This window comes from Rhinolophus sinicus, chromosome 16 (genome assembly GCF_057876585.1).
Source record: "Rhinolophus sinicus isolate RSI-liver-muscle chromosome 16, RSI-T2T, whole genome shotgun sequence".
NCBI lineage: Eukaryota > Metazoa > Chordata > Mammalia > Chiroptera > Rhinolophidae > Rhinolophus > Rhinolophus sinicus.
The window spans coordinates 70,472,282-70,484,915 of NC_142516.1; the positions used below are offsets into that span (position 1 = coordinate 70,472,282).

General features: G+C 34.4%; 1 protein-coding gene across 6 annotated transcripts in view; it reads right to left on the reverse strand.

Annotated features, from left to right (window-relative positions):
- The window catches only part of LINGO2 (leucine rich repeat and Ig domain containing 2), a 1,141,972-nt gene that overhangs the window by 13,713 nt on the left and 1,115,625 nt on the right, over window positions 1-12,634 (reverse strand). The window lies entirely within an intron of this gene.

A 12,634-nucleotide genomic window follows, 5' to 3' on the forward strand; every position in this document is an offset into this window, starting at 1 on the left:
CGACAAGTGCAGTATTTGACAACTATAAAGAGACTCATACAGCATCTAGCACAGACAATGAGCAAAACAGCATACATTTCACAAAAGGCTCTATTTTGAACTCAGGTGACAAAAACAGAGGTCAGTGACAAAGGAAACCTATTCAGTTTGAATCAGTATCTGCGTCTCTAATGTTTGGGATATCATCCTCTGTTCAAAGTGAAGCTAAAGAAACCTCATTCTACATCAGGCTGTGAGGTTCAAGGAACAAAACAAAGTTCCCTTCAGTGTAAGAGGCTGGGACTTTTTTTCCTGCATGTATAATTTTCTTTTTTATTAATTTTAAAAGAGAACTTTCATTTAGAAGGTATACCTCTTTCAGAATTCAGTAAATTCTGATTTATGGAAAGATTTTCTTTTTTGAGGCAAATGAAAATCTTCAAAATCTCCCTATATTCTTTGTGTTTATCAATCACAGGGATGAGGCAGAATCAAGACACCAAAATAGCTATGATGATGAAAATGCTTTCTTCAAGTATTTAGGTTAAATATTGAAGGGTAGGAAGAATCATAAAATTAAGGGAAAAAATGGCCTTAAATAATAAATGAGCCATAATCTTTTCATATGCAAATTCAAAGCCAGTGAACCTGTTAACTGAAATTAAGTATCAAATGAGATCAGAAGTATGTTTTACATGTAGGTAGTTAACCACACATGAACTTACTGCTCAACTGAATAACAAGAGGTCTGTTGAGTGTGCTTCTCAACCTGAGATCCCCAGGGGTACATTTCATCCATAAGCACCGGAAGTTTAAAACAATGTTTTTAGATAAAGTATTTGATAAACTTCAGTGTTCACTCTGAATTGTAAAATAACAATTAGTGATAGTACAATTCTCCAATCACCGTGTTTACATGTCTATGTCTATATGTATAGCTCTATCTAGCTACATCTAAACAAATCTATCCATAAAAAAAAAATAATTGGGACCAACCTTAATGGTGAATAACTAGAAAAATGCCCCCTGAATGTAGAAACAAGGCAAAGACCCAGAAAGTGCTAGCAAAATCAATTATATAGGGACCTATATCAGAGTTATAATTTTTGGAAAAGATGTAGTAAAACTATTATTGTTTATAGACCAAATTAATGTGTCTTGAAAACCAAAGGAAATCAACTGAAAATTATTAGAATAAATAGAATAAATTAACAAGTTATAAAGTATAATTCTTTTCTCATCTATATAAAACAAAGAAAATATTATTGTAAAAAATTATCTCAGCCGCAGACTCTCTGAAAAAAAATCAAATTCTTTAGAATAGCTGCATTTCGGTATGCCATTTTGCTATTGTCTATTTATCACTTACATTTTTTATTCCTTCTTTTCTTATCTTTTTCTGTTTTAATCAATTAGTTTTTAGTACTGCATTTCGATTCCCCTTTCGATTATCTCTATGTATGTATTTATATTATTTTTATCTGTTTCTCTAGCGATTATCACAATCTACTTAGAGTTATTATCAAATTGCTCCAGGTAAAATATAGTAGCCTTGCAACAGTGTATTTCCACTTATACCCTCTGACCCCAATCCTTTGTGGAAAGAGGTATAGTATGTTCTAGACAAAGAAAACAGTATATGCACAGGCCTGGAAATAATAGAGAACACTCTGTGATGGGGGAATTAAAGTAGCTCAGAATGGTTGGAGCAAAAACAGGAGAGAAATGGAGATAATAGAGGCTGAAGAGATAATTAGGGAAATGATTTACAAGGCATTTATAAATTGTGATAAGCTGTTTGCACTTTGTCCTGAGGGCAATGACAAGCCATTAAGGTGTTTTATGCAAAAGAATATGATCAGATTTACATTTGGGGAAGATTAATCTCACTGCAGCATGACAAACAGACTTTCAGGAGGGAAGAACTTGAAGCTGGAAAGTCAGGAAGCTGTTGCATTAATTCGAGCCAGAATAAAAGTGGTCTCGATCAGGCTTATAGGAGCAGGCTTGAGTAAATGGACAGATTCGAGGGGTATTTTGAAGCAGAATAGAAATGCATTAGTTGTGGATTGGCTGTGAGAAGAGAAATAGGCAAAGACGATTTCTAGCCTTTTGTCAATCAGATGGGACCTGGTGTCATTCACTGAGATAGCAAATTTAAGAGCAGTAACAGAATGAGGAATTCCTGGTGCTCTCGAATATGTCCCTCACGGACGGGGCCAAGATGTGTGGGTTCCCTGCGCCGATTAACAATTTCCTGGAAAATAATATTTTTCAAATACTTTTTAGCATTTCTTTGGTAGAAAATATGTTTTTTATTCCAATCACATGATTCTATGTTCAAGATAAAAATTTTATACACTGTACTATTCAGTTTATTTTAACTTGATTTTTTTTGTTTTTTTTAAATAGAGTCTGCTAGACAGTACAGCCTTTTCTGGCAGTGTTTATTCAATCTACATATCACTTAGATAAGGAGATAACTGGCATTCTGTTTCTGATTGATTTCAGTAACGGTTTAGGGAAAAGTTGTTTTATTGTGTAAATCCCTTAATCTGGCACTGAGTGTTTCTAACTAACATGGAAATGATAGTATCTAATTCAATCCTGGCTTCAACTTAACCAGAAAGGAGTGCAACTTAGTTGGATAGTATCTAATATTTTTTTTCTTAACATTTGGTTATTTTGCTTCCAGTCAAAGTGAAGGACCATCATTAAGAAGGATGGATAAGTACCCGGTAAGCAGACAGCAGACAAACTCCCTTTAGATCTGGAATATCTCTCCTGTTCCACTACTTGCCTTGGCGAGGCAGAAGCAGATAATTGGGGCCCTATCTCATCATAGTTCTTTGATGTAGTTTGGAAACTGTGTAGGAAGGTTATGCTTTATTATTCTCATCACAAGTATTTCTCAGTTTTAGTCTAGAAGGGCAAACTGCTGACTCCATTTAGCTTTCACTGTCAGCAGAAGTCGTGCAATCAAAGCTTTCTCCTAATGTCTGACTGTGACCAAGGTTTGACAAGCTGAACTTCGTTTCATTAAGAATAAAGCAGGAAACTAAACTCTGTAGGGAGCTGACTAGAGACTTTTCATTGATTATGATCAAAGGGACTCTCAGGCACAATAATTATTACCTTTTTAAACCCAGTATGGGAAGTTGGATATTTTCATACTTTTTGTGTGTTGGGTGTTTATTTTATAGCCCATTCTGTTAGGGAAAGAAACACAAACAAAAACTTCAGGAAGTGAACTTAAAGAAGCAATGAGGAAGAATAGAACTGCAAAAATTTGGACTCAGAAACACCTGGCTCAAAGTCTGAATTTGACATTTGTTAGCTGCGGGACAAAGGTAAGCTGATAACATCTATGACTCTCATCATCTCCTCTGTTAATTTGTGATAAAGCAGGATAAATGTGAGGCTTGTAGGTGGTGTATGTAAGGTGCTATGCCCATAAGCAATAGTTGCCATTATTTTTTTTTCAATTACAGTTGACATCCAACATGATTTTATACTAGTTGCAGGAGTACAGGACAGTAGTCAGACATCCACATAATTTACAAAGTGATCTCCCCAATAAGTTTAGTACCCATCTGGCACCATACATAGTTATTACAATATTATTGACTGTATTCCCTATGCTGTATTTTACATCCCTGTGAGTACTATGTAACTACCAATCTGTACTTCTTAATAAATAATAGCTGCCATTATTATACATTTTTATGTGATAATGGTTTGATATGTTGAAGCAATATCCAGCAGGACAGAAAACATGCCAAAGAAAAATGTGGATTTCTTCTGAGGACAGATGAAGAGAACACTGGAGAAAGGAGGCCCTCGAACAGATGATACAGTGAGAAAGAAAAATAGATTGGTAGAAGGGAGAAAGAGAAATGGAGAGTTTCAGACAGCCATCATTTCAAAAAACACAAGTAAGAAAGGAAAGAGGTAACGGTTGTTGTACGGTGTGTAAAAAGAAAGTTGAGAAGAGAAAAAGCTGCTTTGATGGATGATAAGGTAATAATAAATTGCTTAGCCTGGGAATTCTATGATTAATTTAGTTCTCTGACTGGCAACTGAACAAGGGCACAGAACAATAAATGGATAGCACAGAAATCTCTTTAAACCTTCACACTAGCTAATGATAGGACTTTTTTCCCAGTAGAGCTATTTCCCAAATGGAGAGAGGTCCGTGGGGGTGGGGAGGGGGGTGGGAGGGGGAGGAGGAGGGAAGAAAGAAAAGGATGTAATGAATAAAGGTGTCTGAGATGATAACTTCTAGGTCTCTGAAAGTGTAAATTCAGAAGTTCTGGTCTATGCCTAAATCAGATAATGGTGAGTTGTGAAAGTTGTAGAAAACATTTGAAATCTAGGAGAAATCAATTTTGGTGTGAGCAAGTCTTGGAAGTCACCAGGGTACTTTACCTAAGTTCTCTGAAGAACCCAAGCAAACTTGAGATTGAACCCCCACATCCCCTGCCTGGCAGGAAACATTGGATTTGAACTATCTTTCTATAGAGTAAAATTTATCTTTCTATATCATTTCCAAAGCATTGTAGTTTTACCTTTTTCTCCCTATTCATTTTTGGTTAAGGAGGAAATGGAAACTTTCAATATTAAGGCTCAGCTTTATGAATATTCAAAACAGAAATAGAAACAGCCAGCACTGAAAGCCAGATTTGGAGATCATCCAGTGGGTTTTATAAGAAGTTAGTTTTTAAACAAAAATTACAAATGTAATAAGAAACTTACTCAGTGGCTCCTGTAGATAGGTAAACCATTACCCACTATTGTAGATACCTCACCATTAATCATATGAAGATTACCCTTTCTGTAAATAACTGAAAATAGCATTTTGATTTCTAGTTAGTTGGATAGAGACTATTAAATGCTTGCAAATATCACTTGGTTTGAATCCTATATAGATAACGTTAGATTGTATGAAAATTAGCTGTTAATATGATTTAATGCAATGAAAATTGATATAACATGGTCATGCAACTAGTACTAAATTGAATAAGCAGGACTCAACAGATGTAGTCAAATAGCATCTTAGCTTTTTCCTCTATTGTTCCTTTACAATTTATTGGAAGAGGTAAGGAGATCAGGAAAGTTCTTGCTTAACTGGAACTGTCATAGATAACTTAGAGTTCTCGGGGACTGGCAGATTTTAAAGCGGATGCCTTTTATGGGGCAATTTCTAGGGCTCTTTGGGGCCCATGATCAAGGGACATGATATTGGTAGTTCCCTTGATCTGTATGAGTGAATCTCTGTTGTGGTTTGTTGAGTAGTCATTCTACAGTCCCTGGGAATATTCACCACTAGCTAGTATTTGCTGAGGTCACATTACTCTCCAAGATGACATTATTGAAAGGACCTACGTTATCTCTCATAGTGGCTCTTTCATGCAGGTTGCCTTCATTTGGCACGGGGAGCACCCATTTGCCCAGGAAAAAAAGCCTGCCAATGCAGAACAGTCCCAATACAGCAGTAACTTCTTTACCACAAAAGAGGCTAACTAACCTAATATTTGTTCTCTAGATTTCCCGGGAAGAAGTCAGACAAAAGTTGTGATGTGCCCTTAACTATAGTGGAAGGCTGTGAAGGATTCCACAAGTCCTGTTGAACCACTTATCTCTTAACCTCAGGAAAACAGTTACCTGTTTTCTCATTTGTACTATGAGATACTTAACAGACCTTAATATCTACCTTGATAGACTAATCCAGTGCCTCCAGGTTGCCTAGGAGAGGAGTGACAGGAAAGGCTTTTAATACTCCCTTCAATTGTGAGATATTATGTCTGAGAGACATCATTTGCAATATTTCTGTTTCTCTAAATAATAATAATTAACATATGTAGAGCTCTGCCTTTATATACACTATCACATTTTATTCTCACAATAACCCTGTAGGATAGTTATTATTCTCCTTTTAGAAGTGAGAAAACTGAGAATAAGAGAGGGTTAGGATTTAAATACGTTTTTATTGTTGCAGATTTCTGTTCTTATCAATTACCGTATAATACCTTACAGATTTGGAGCATTCGTATCACATTTGTGAGGCCATCAGCATCATCAGTCAACTACCCCTTAAATAATAATATTAATTTCAAAGAGACATATCTCAAAGCTAGACAAAAACCACTTTCATCTTTAAAAGGTTTACATAGACTAGGCCCACTATATGTCCAAGTATTTCTATGTAGGCCAAAGGGAGACTCAGAAGAAGGAGAAGAGCAAATAATTTGCATTTCAAACAGATCAAAATAAATACAAGAACAGAGGGCTTTCCAGTTTCAGGACAGATTAAACAGAAACTATTAATTAATGACTTAGGACAAGCTTTGCTAATTGTTTACGAGTCACTTGCATACAAAATGAACTCATGTTTTGAAATAGGTACAGTCCATTGGAATGCTGATTTGGACCCATGAAAAAAAAGATACCAAAGCATAGCCCAGAGCGAAGATGAGGTAATTTTGTTTTTTTCTCTGTTTTTTAAAAATAGTTTCTATTGGAGATGAGTTGTATTCTGTGAATGTATAAGAAAGGATGGAAGAACTATAGGATAAAGGCTAAGAACTCTGCCTTTGAAGTTAAAAAAAACAAACCCAAAAACTCATGCATAGAAATTTTGGCTCCATTACTGACTAGGGCTAACCTTACACAAATGACTCAACGAGCAATATTCCTGTTACTAAGTTACTTAAATCCTTCTGAAGATAGAGTTAGGAAAAGCTATGAAACATGTGCCTCGCTTTGGAGTAAAAATAAACAACAACAAAAAAACGTTGTCTGTCTTTCTGTAGTAATTGCTCAATTCTCAAGATCCAACCAGGCCAATCTCTGTGAAAGGTGTGGCCACAGAGGACAATGTCTTTTCTTTCATAAGCTTATTAAATTTTACTTGGGACAGTAAGGTCACATGAAGAATTCTGTTATGTAGTTTCCCCTGCAGATTCCTGACTTCTATCTATTGTTCTATGAAAACTGGACTCTTTGAAGTGTTGGGTATTCATTAATGGATCTTTCTGGGAATTACCTGGTTTTAATTAGTTGGTGCTGAAGGCACCTAGACATTTAAGCTTCTTTCTTATTTAAAGCTGCTCAGAAAAGATAACTGTTTTAAATCCCATCTGGAACTCTCTGGAAACAAACAAATATAAATTTCTGTTAGCTTCTGTAACAGATAAACCCTGAAATCTCAATGGCTTAAACCAGTAGTATATTAGTTCTGTTCCATGAAAATACTGAGAGACCTGTGCCTATGTATTTTGTGACTCCACTCTATTCTAGACCTTTGAAGTCTTTTCCATCTCATATGGAAAAAGACAGAGAATTATGGGCAAGAGTTTTTCATGAACCAGACCTAACGATAGAACTCAAAATTTCTGCTCATACTTCATTAGCTAGAACTCAGTCATGTGGGTACACGTAATTGCATGGGAGGCTGGGAAATGTAGTTTAGCTATGAGGAAGAGAAAGTAGGTTTTGTAAGTACCTAGCCATTCTCTGCTGAAATAAATATAAATTGGTATTAAGTATCAACCTAATATTATGGATATATTTAGGCTTCTATTTGTTATGCCAGAAAGGATTTAGGCATCTGGAAATTTTCTTTACCATCTATCTAAAATATCTAAATGATACAATTTTGCATTCAGTTTTTTTTTTTTTTTTTTTTTTTAACACATTAGAGAAATAAACTCAATTATGTTTTGCCACACTATAGTTCAATTTTGGCATTTATCGATGTAACCATCTTTGCCAGATAGAGAATTGCATCTAAAGTTCCCATTTACATGCCTATTCTTAATTCATACTGTCATTAGATTCCTAGGCGACGAATATTTTATCATTTTTCTAGCTACTTTTCAGATGAGTAAAATGAAGGCAAGATGCAATTTTTAAAAATTTTATTTATTTACTTATTTTTTTGAATATAGTATACAACAAACTAAAAACTTTTCTTAATGTGAATAGTTACCTCCAGGGATAGGCAAGCTGCAGGCAATAGATCAGTCTAAGCAAGAACATGTAGTTCTTTATATCCCAAGATACTCATAACAGATTTTAGCCTCTAACTTTAGTAGATATTTGGGGACTTTCCCTTATTTTAGTAACTAGTGGCTGACAACTAATTACTTGAATTATTTTGAAAAAAGAGTGGGAAATTATCAAAGAAGAAAGTATATTCAATTTAGCACAATAAACACATACTGATTACCCTGTGTGTGCAAGGCAGAACTGGGGACATAGAGATGAATAAATGTAATTTCGTTCTCAGTTAATAGTCTCATAGGAAAACTCTGTCCAGTAAATAAGTTCATGATATTTATATCATTTTCCCAAATTGGAATGTAAGTATAACTTTAAACGTCAGAGATGCATTTTATTATATTATTTAATATATTGAAATATTGCAAAGAAAATGTCCAGTCATAGAGAAATAATTACGTTATCTGTGATTCAGCTCCTTAAATTGAATATTATGCAGGAATTAAAATTATAGTTATATTTAATAACTTGGAAAATTTTTACATGAAAACATGTTAAAGTAGATATCAATTTGTATTTATATTTACACCATATACAAAAAAAAAATTCCTCAAAATGCATTAAGGACTTAAATGTTAGCTCTGAAACCATAAAATTCCTAGAAGAAAACATAGGCAGTACATACTTTGATATCTGATTTAGCAATATCTTTTTGGATATTTCTCCTTGAGCAAGGAAAACAAAAGAAAAATAAACAAATGGGACTACATAAAATTAAAAATGTTTTTGCACAGTGAAAGAAACTATCAACAAAATGATAAGACAACCTACTGAATGGAGAAGATATTCAACAATGATAGATCCGATAAAGAGTTAATATCCAAAATATACAAAGAACTCATACAACTTAACACCAAAGGTAATAATCCAATTAAGAAATGGGCAGAAGACCTGAATAGACATTTCTCCAAAGTGGACATACAGATGGCCAATAGACATATGAAAAGGTGCGTAATATCACTAATCATCAGGGAAATACAAATTAAAACCACAAGGACATAGCCACATCTCTCACCTGTCAGAGTGGCTATCATCAAGAAATCAACGAATAACAAGTGTTGTCAAGGATGTGGGGGGACGGGGGAGGGAGACGGGAACCTCGTCAACCATTGGTGGGAATGTAAATTAGTGCAGCCACTGTGGAAGACATTATGGAGATTTACAAAAAATTTAAAAATAGAGCTGCCATATGATCCAGCAATTCCACTTCTGGATATTTACCTGAAGAAAACAAAAACACTAATTTGAAAAGAAACATATGTGTACCCTATGTTCATCTCAGCATTACTAGTAATAGCCAAGAAAGGGAAGCAACCTGAAAGGCCATCAATAGATGAATGGATAAAGACTATATGCAATGGAATAATATTTAGCCATAAAAAAGAATGCAATCTTGCCATTTGCGACAACATGGATGGACCTAGAGGATATTATGCTAAGTGAAATAAGAGAAAGAAAAATACTGTATAATCTCACTTACATGAGGAAACTAAAATAAATAAATAAATACATAAATAGAAACAGAAACAGACTGATAGATATAAAGAACAAACTGCAAACTGATGGTTCTTAACGGGAGGTGCTGGGGGATGGGAATTAAAAAAAAAAAGTAAAATTTTAAAATAAAATAAATTTATAATTTATACCTATATTATTATGAATATAGTTAAGGGGAAAATACCTGTATGCATCAAACAAAACACTGTAAAGAAATACACCAATACATTAAGTGTTAGATTGTGCTATAAGTAGTGGGGATTTATTCTATCAGTTCTGTTTTATTGTTCATTTAAAAAAATGTTTTCAATGCACATTATATTTCATTAAATTTGAAAAACAAACAGAAGAACATAAAAATATAATGCCAACCTTTTGAAATTCAATCGCAGTAAACCTCTGTTCTAGTGGATAACTAATACAGAGACATGACCTGCCATATCTTTCATCAATTATTTAATTGGCCATATTACCAAGTTAGGGCAGAAGATAAATACTCTCTTTGGTTGCTACTTCTGTTTTACCTGTGAATATTATAGCTTGATCACTACCTTCGGATTCCCTACCATATAGAATGTATGCACATATCTGGTCTCCTAGAATCTCTGCTGTCTGAGTTGGCACCTATGTGCCTATTTCGAATAGGAGTTCTCAACCGTGGTGCCTTCACCCACAAGTGCATAAGTTGGTGGGAGAGAAAGGGCTCAAGTTACAGGTGCTAGAAAGGGAATTATATATCAGCCTCAGCCTGTACGATCTGTGCAATAGCTCTTTTCATATATGAATGTGTGTTTTAATGTCTCTTTGTACCCTGAAGGAAGAAAAATAAGATACAGAAAAGTACTCTTGTGTTCAGCACAGTACCTTGATCAAAGTAAGTGGTAACCCTTTATTGATGGGTAATAATGGCACAACGTTTTCAAAGTTTTTTGATACCAGTCATGGTTTTTGTTGAATCTGTGTGTCACCTGCACTATTATTTACTTATTTTTAAATCAACTCATTTAAAACTCTAAGTAGTCTAAAAGTAAAAATTTACTGTGCAATTTCAAAGGGAAAATCAGAATGGAAAGTAGCAAATGAAAAGTAATTCAAAAATATATACAATGGAAACAAAATAATGTTATGTGCTAGCTAAAACTTCTTATGTCTCAAGGCTCTGACCAGAGACTTTGCTCTCCATTTGAGAAAAGGGTCAGGATCAGACAGATGTTAAAACTGAGTCTTTCTCTTCATTGCAATCAGAGGATTGACAGTAAACTTAAAAGAAAATAACTGTCTTCATTAATTCAGTGTTATAAATATTTTGTACTTCCTAAAAATCAGAGTATCACATTGGGGTACATTCCATACTTTGGGAAATACATGAAAGACTTATGCAATGGGTGTTTTACTTCAGATATTTCACTTATCAGAGTTCTGTAAGAGCAGTAAGACAGAAAGTATAACTTCTTACAGTCAAATATCTGATATATGCTACAACGAGTCCTTGTACTCAAGCCCTCTGTCTATACTCTCAACATTCTACCACTCCATCCTCTACCACTCATTCTATGCTGTGCAGTTTTGGCATCCCTTTTCATCTTGTTGCTTACCATTAATCCCGACAGACAGAATATTAATAAATATTCTTTCTTTCTTTCAATTGAGTTATTTTAAGTAAGGGAACAGAGAAATCATGTCTTGATTTCTTGGTTTATTTCTTTCAGTTGAAATGATATACATAGGGCTGAGAACTTTATACATACATATATTCATGTGTGTGTTTGACTTTGAGTTGGTACCTATGTGTCTATATACACGTGCCATATAGGTGTGTGTGTGTGTGTGTGTATATACACAAAATATATACATATACTACATATGTGCACACTATATATACACTATATATATCGTATATATACATACATATACTAGGAAAGCTTGCATATATTTGCTAGTTAATTTGTATTTTGGTAAACACTTCTAGAAGTATAGAGAATCATATTATCTTAAATATTATGTTTGCCTTTATGCAATATACATGCTAATTATCCTCATCTGGATAAATTGTCTTGAAAGAAAACCAATAAATGGCTCAGCAAACTGAGATTTTTTCACGACTGAAAATGAAGGTGAAAAACAGATAAAGTATGAAAGAGCTCAGAGAGTATAAAACAGCTTACATAAAGAAATAATTCTAGCAATTCTAACTTCATTTTATAGGAAACAATGTCACTTGAAGTCTTAAGTCAGCGACTTCAAGGCTATAATTTATATGTTTACGTGAAACCTTCACTTGAGTATTTAAAATCAGGTGAAAACAGTTCAGTTTTCAGATAAGAAAACTGTAATTTTAACTGGGTCTGTTAGTAACTCATAATGTGTGGCAAGTAATAAAGGCAATATTAACTAAATTTCAAGTATAAATTCTTTATAGGCCTTAGTAAATATCTTTCCAAAGTATATTTCAAAATAATAATAAAAACATTTATGACAGGCTTACTTTACAAGCATTATATTATTCAGTCCTCAAAACATCCTTCTCTGAAATAAGAATTGTTCTTGTTACCATTTATAGATGGGGAAACTGAGTCTCTAGGTTAAATTTACTCACACATCATGCATCAAAGAAGTGGTAGAAGTGGAATTTAAACTAAGGTCTCTCTGGCTCTAAAGCCAGTTACTCTGGTTAAAACAACCCTGGGTGGTAGGTTGGCCCCATATCAGAATATGCCATTAAGGTTTAAGGAGCTCCCAGCAACAAGACCAAGGCCACTGATGTAGTAAGAGGCAGGGCTAGGATTCCAACACAGGTCTGTCAATGACTCCATAGCCCAGCTGAGCTTCTTCTTCCTGTTTTGGCAAAAATACAGATCTGCCATAGCAGAGAAACAAAGAAGTACTACCTTTCAACATATCTTGTAAATTACAGAAGCAGAATTTATTATACAATTTATTGGTTTTAGCTCTACCTAAGTCTATATAACACATGTTAATATTGCATGTTCTCAGCATGGCAAAACCCAAGGTGGGAGGGAGGTACATTTGTGTCTGGTCTGGTGATCTAGGTTTTCTGCAGGTGCAGTGACCATAGAATATACTATCCAAACTGGGG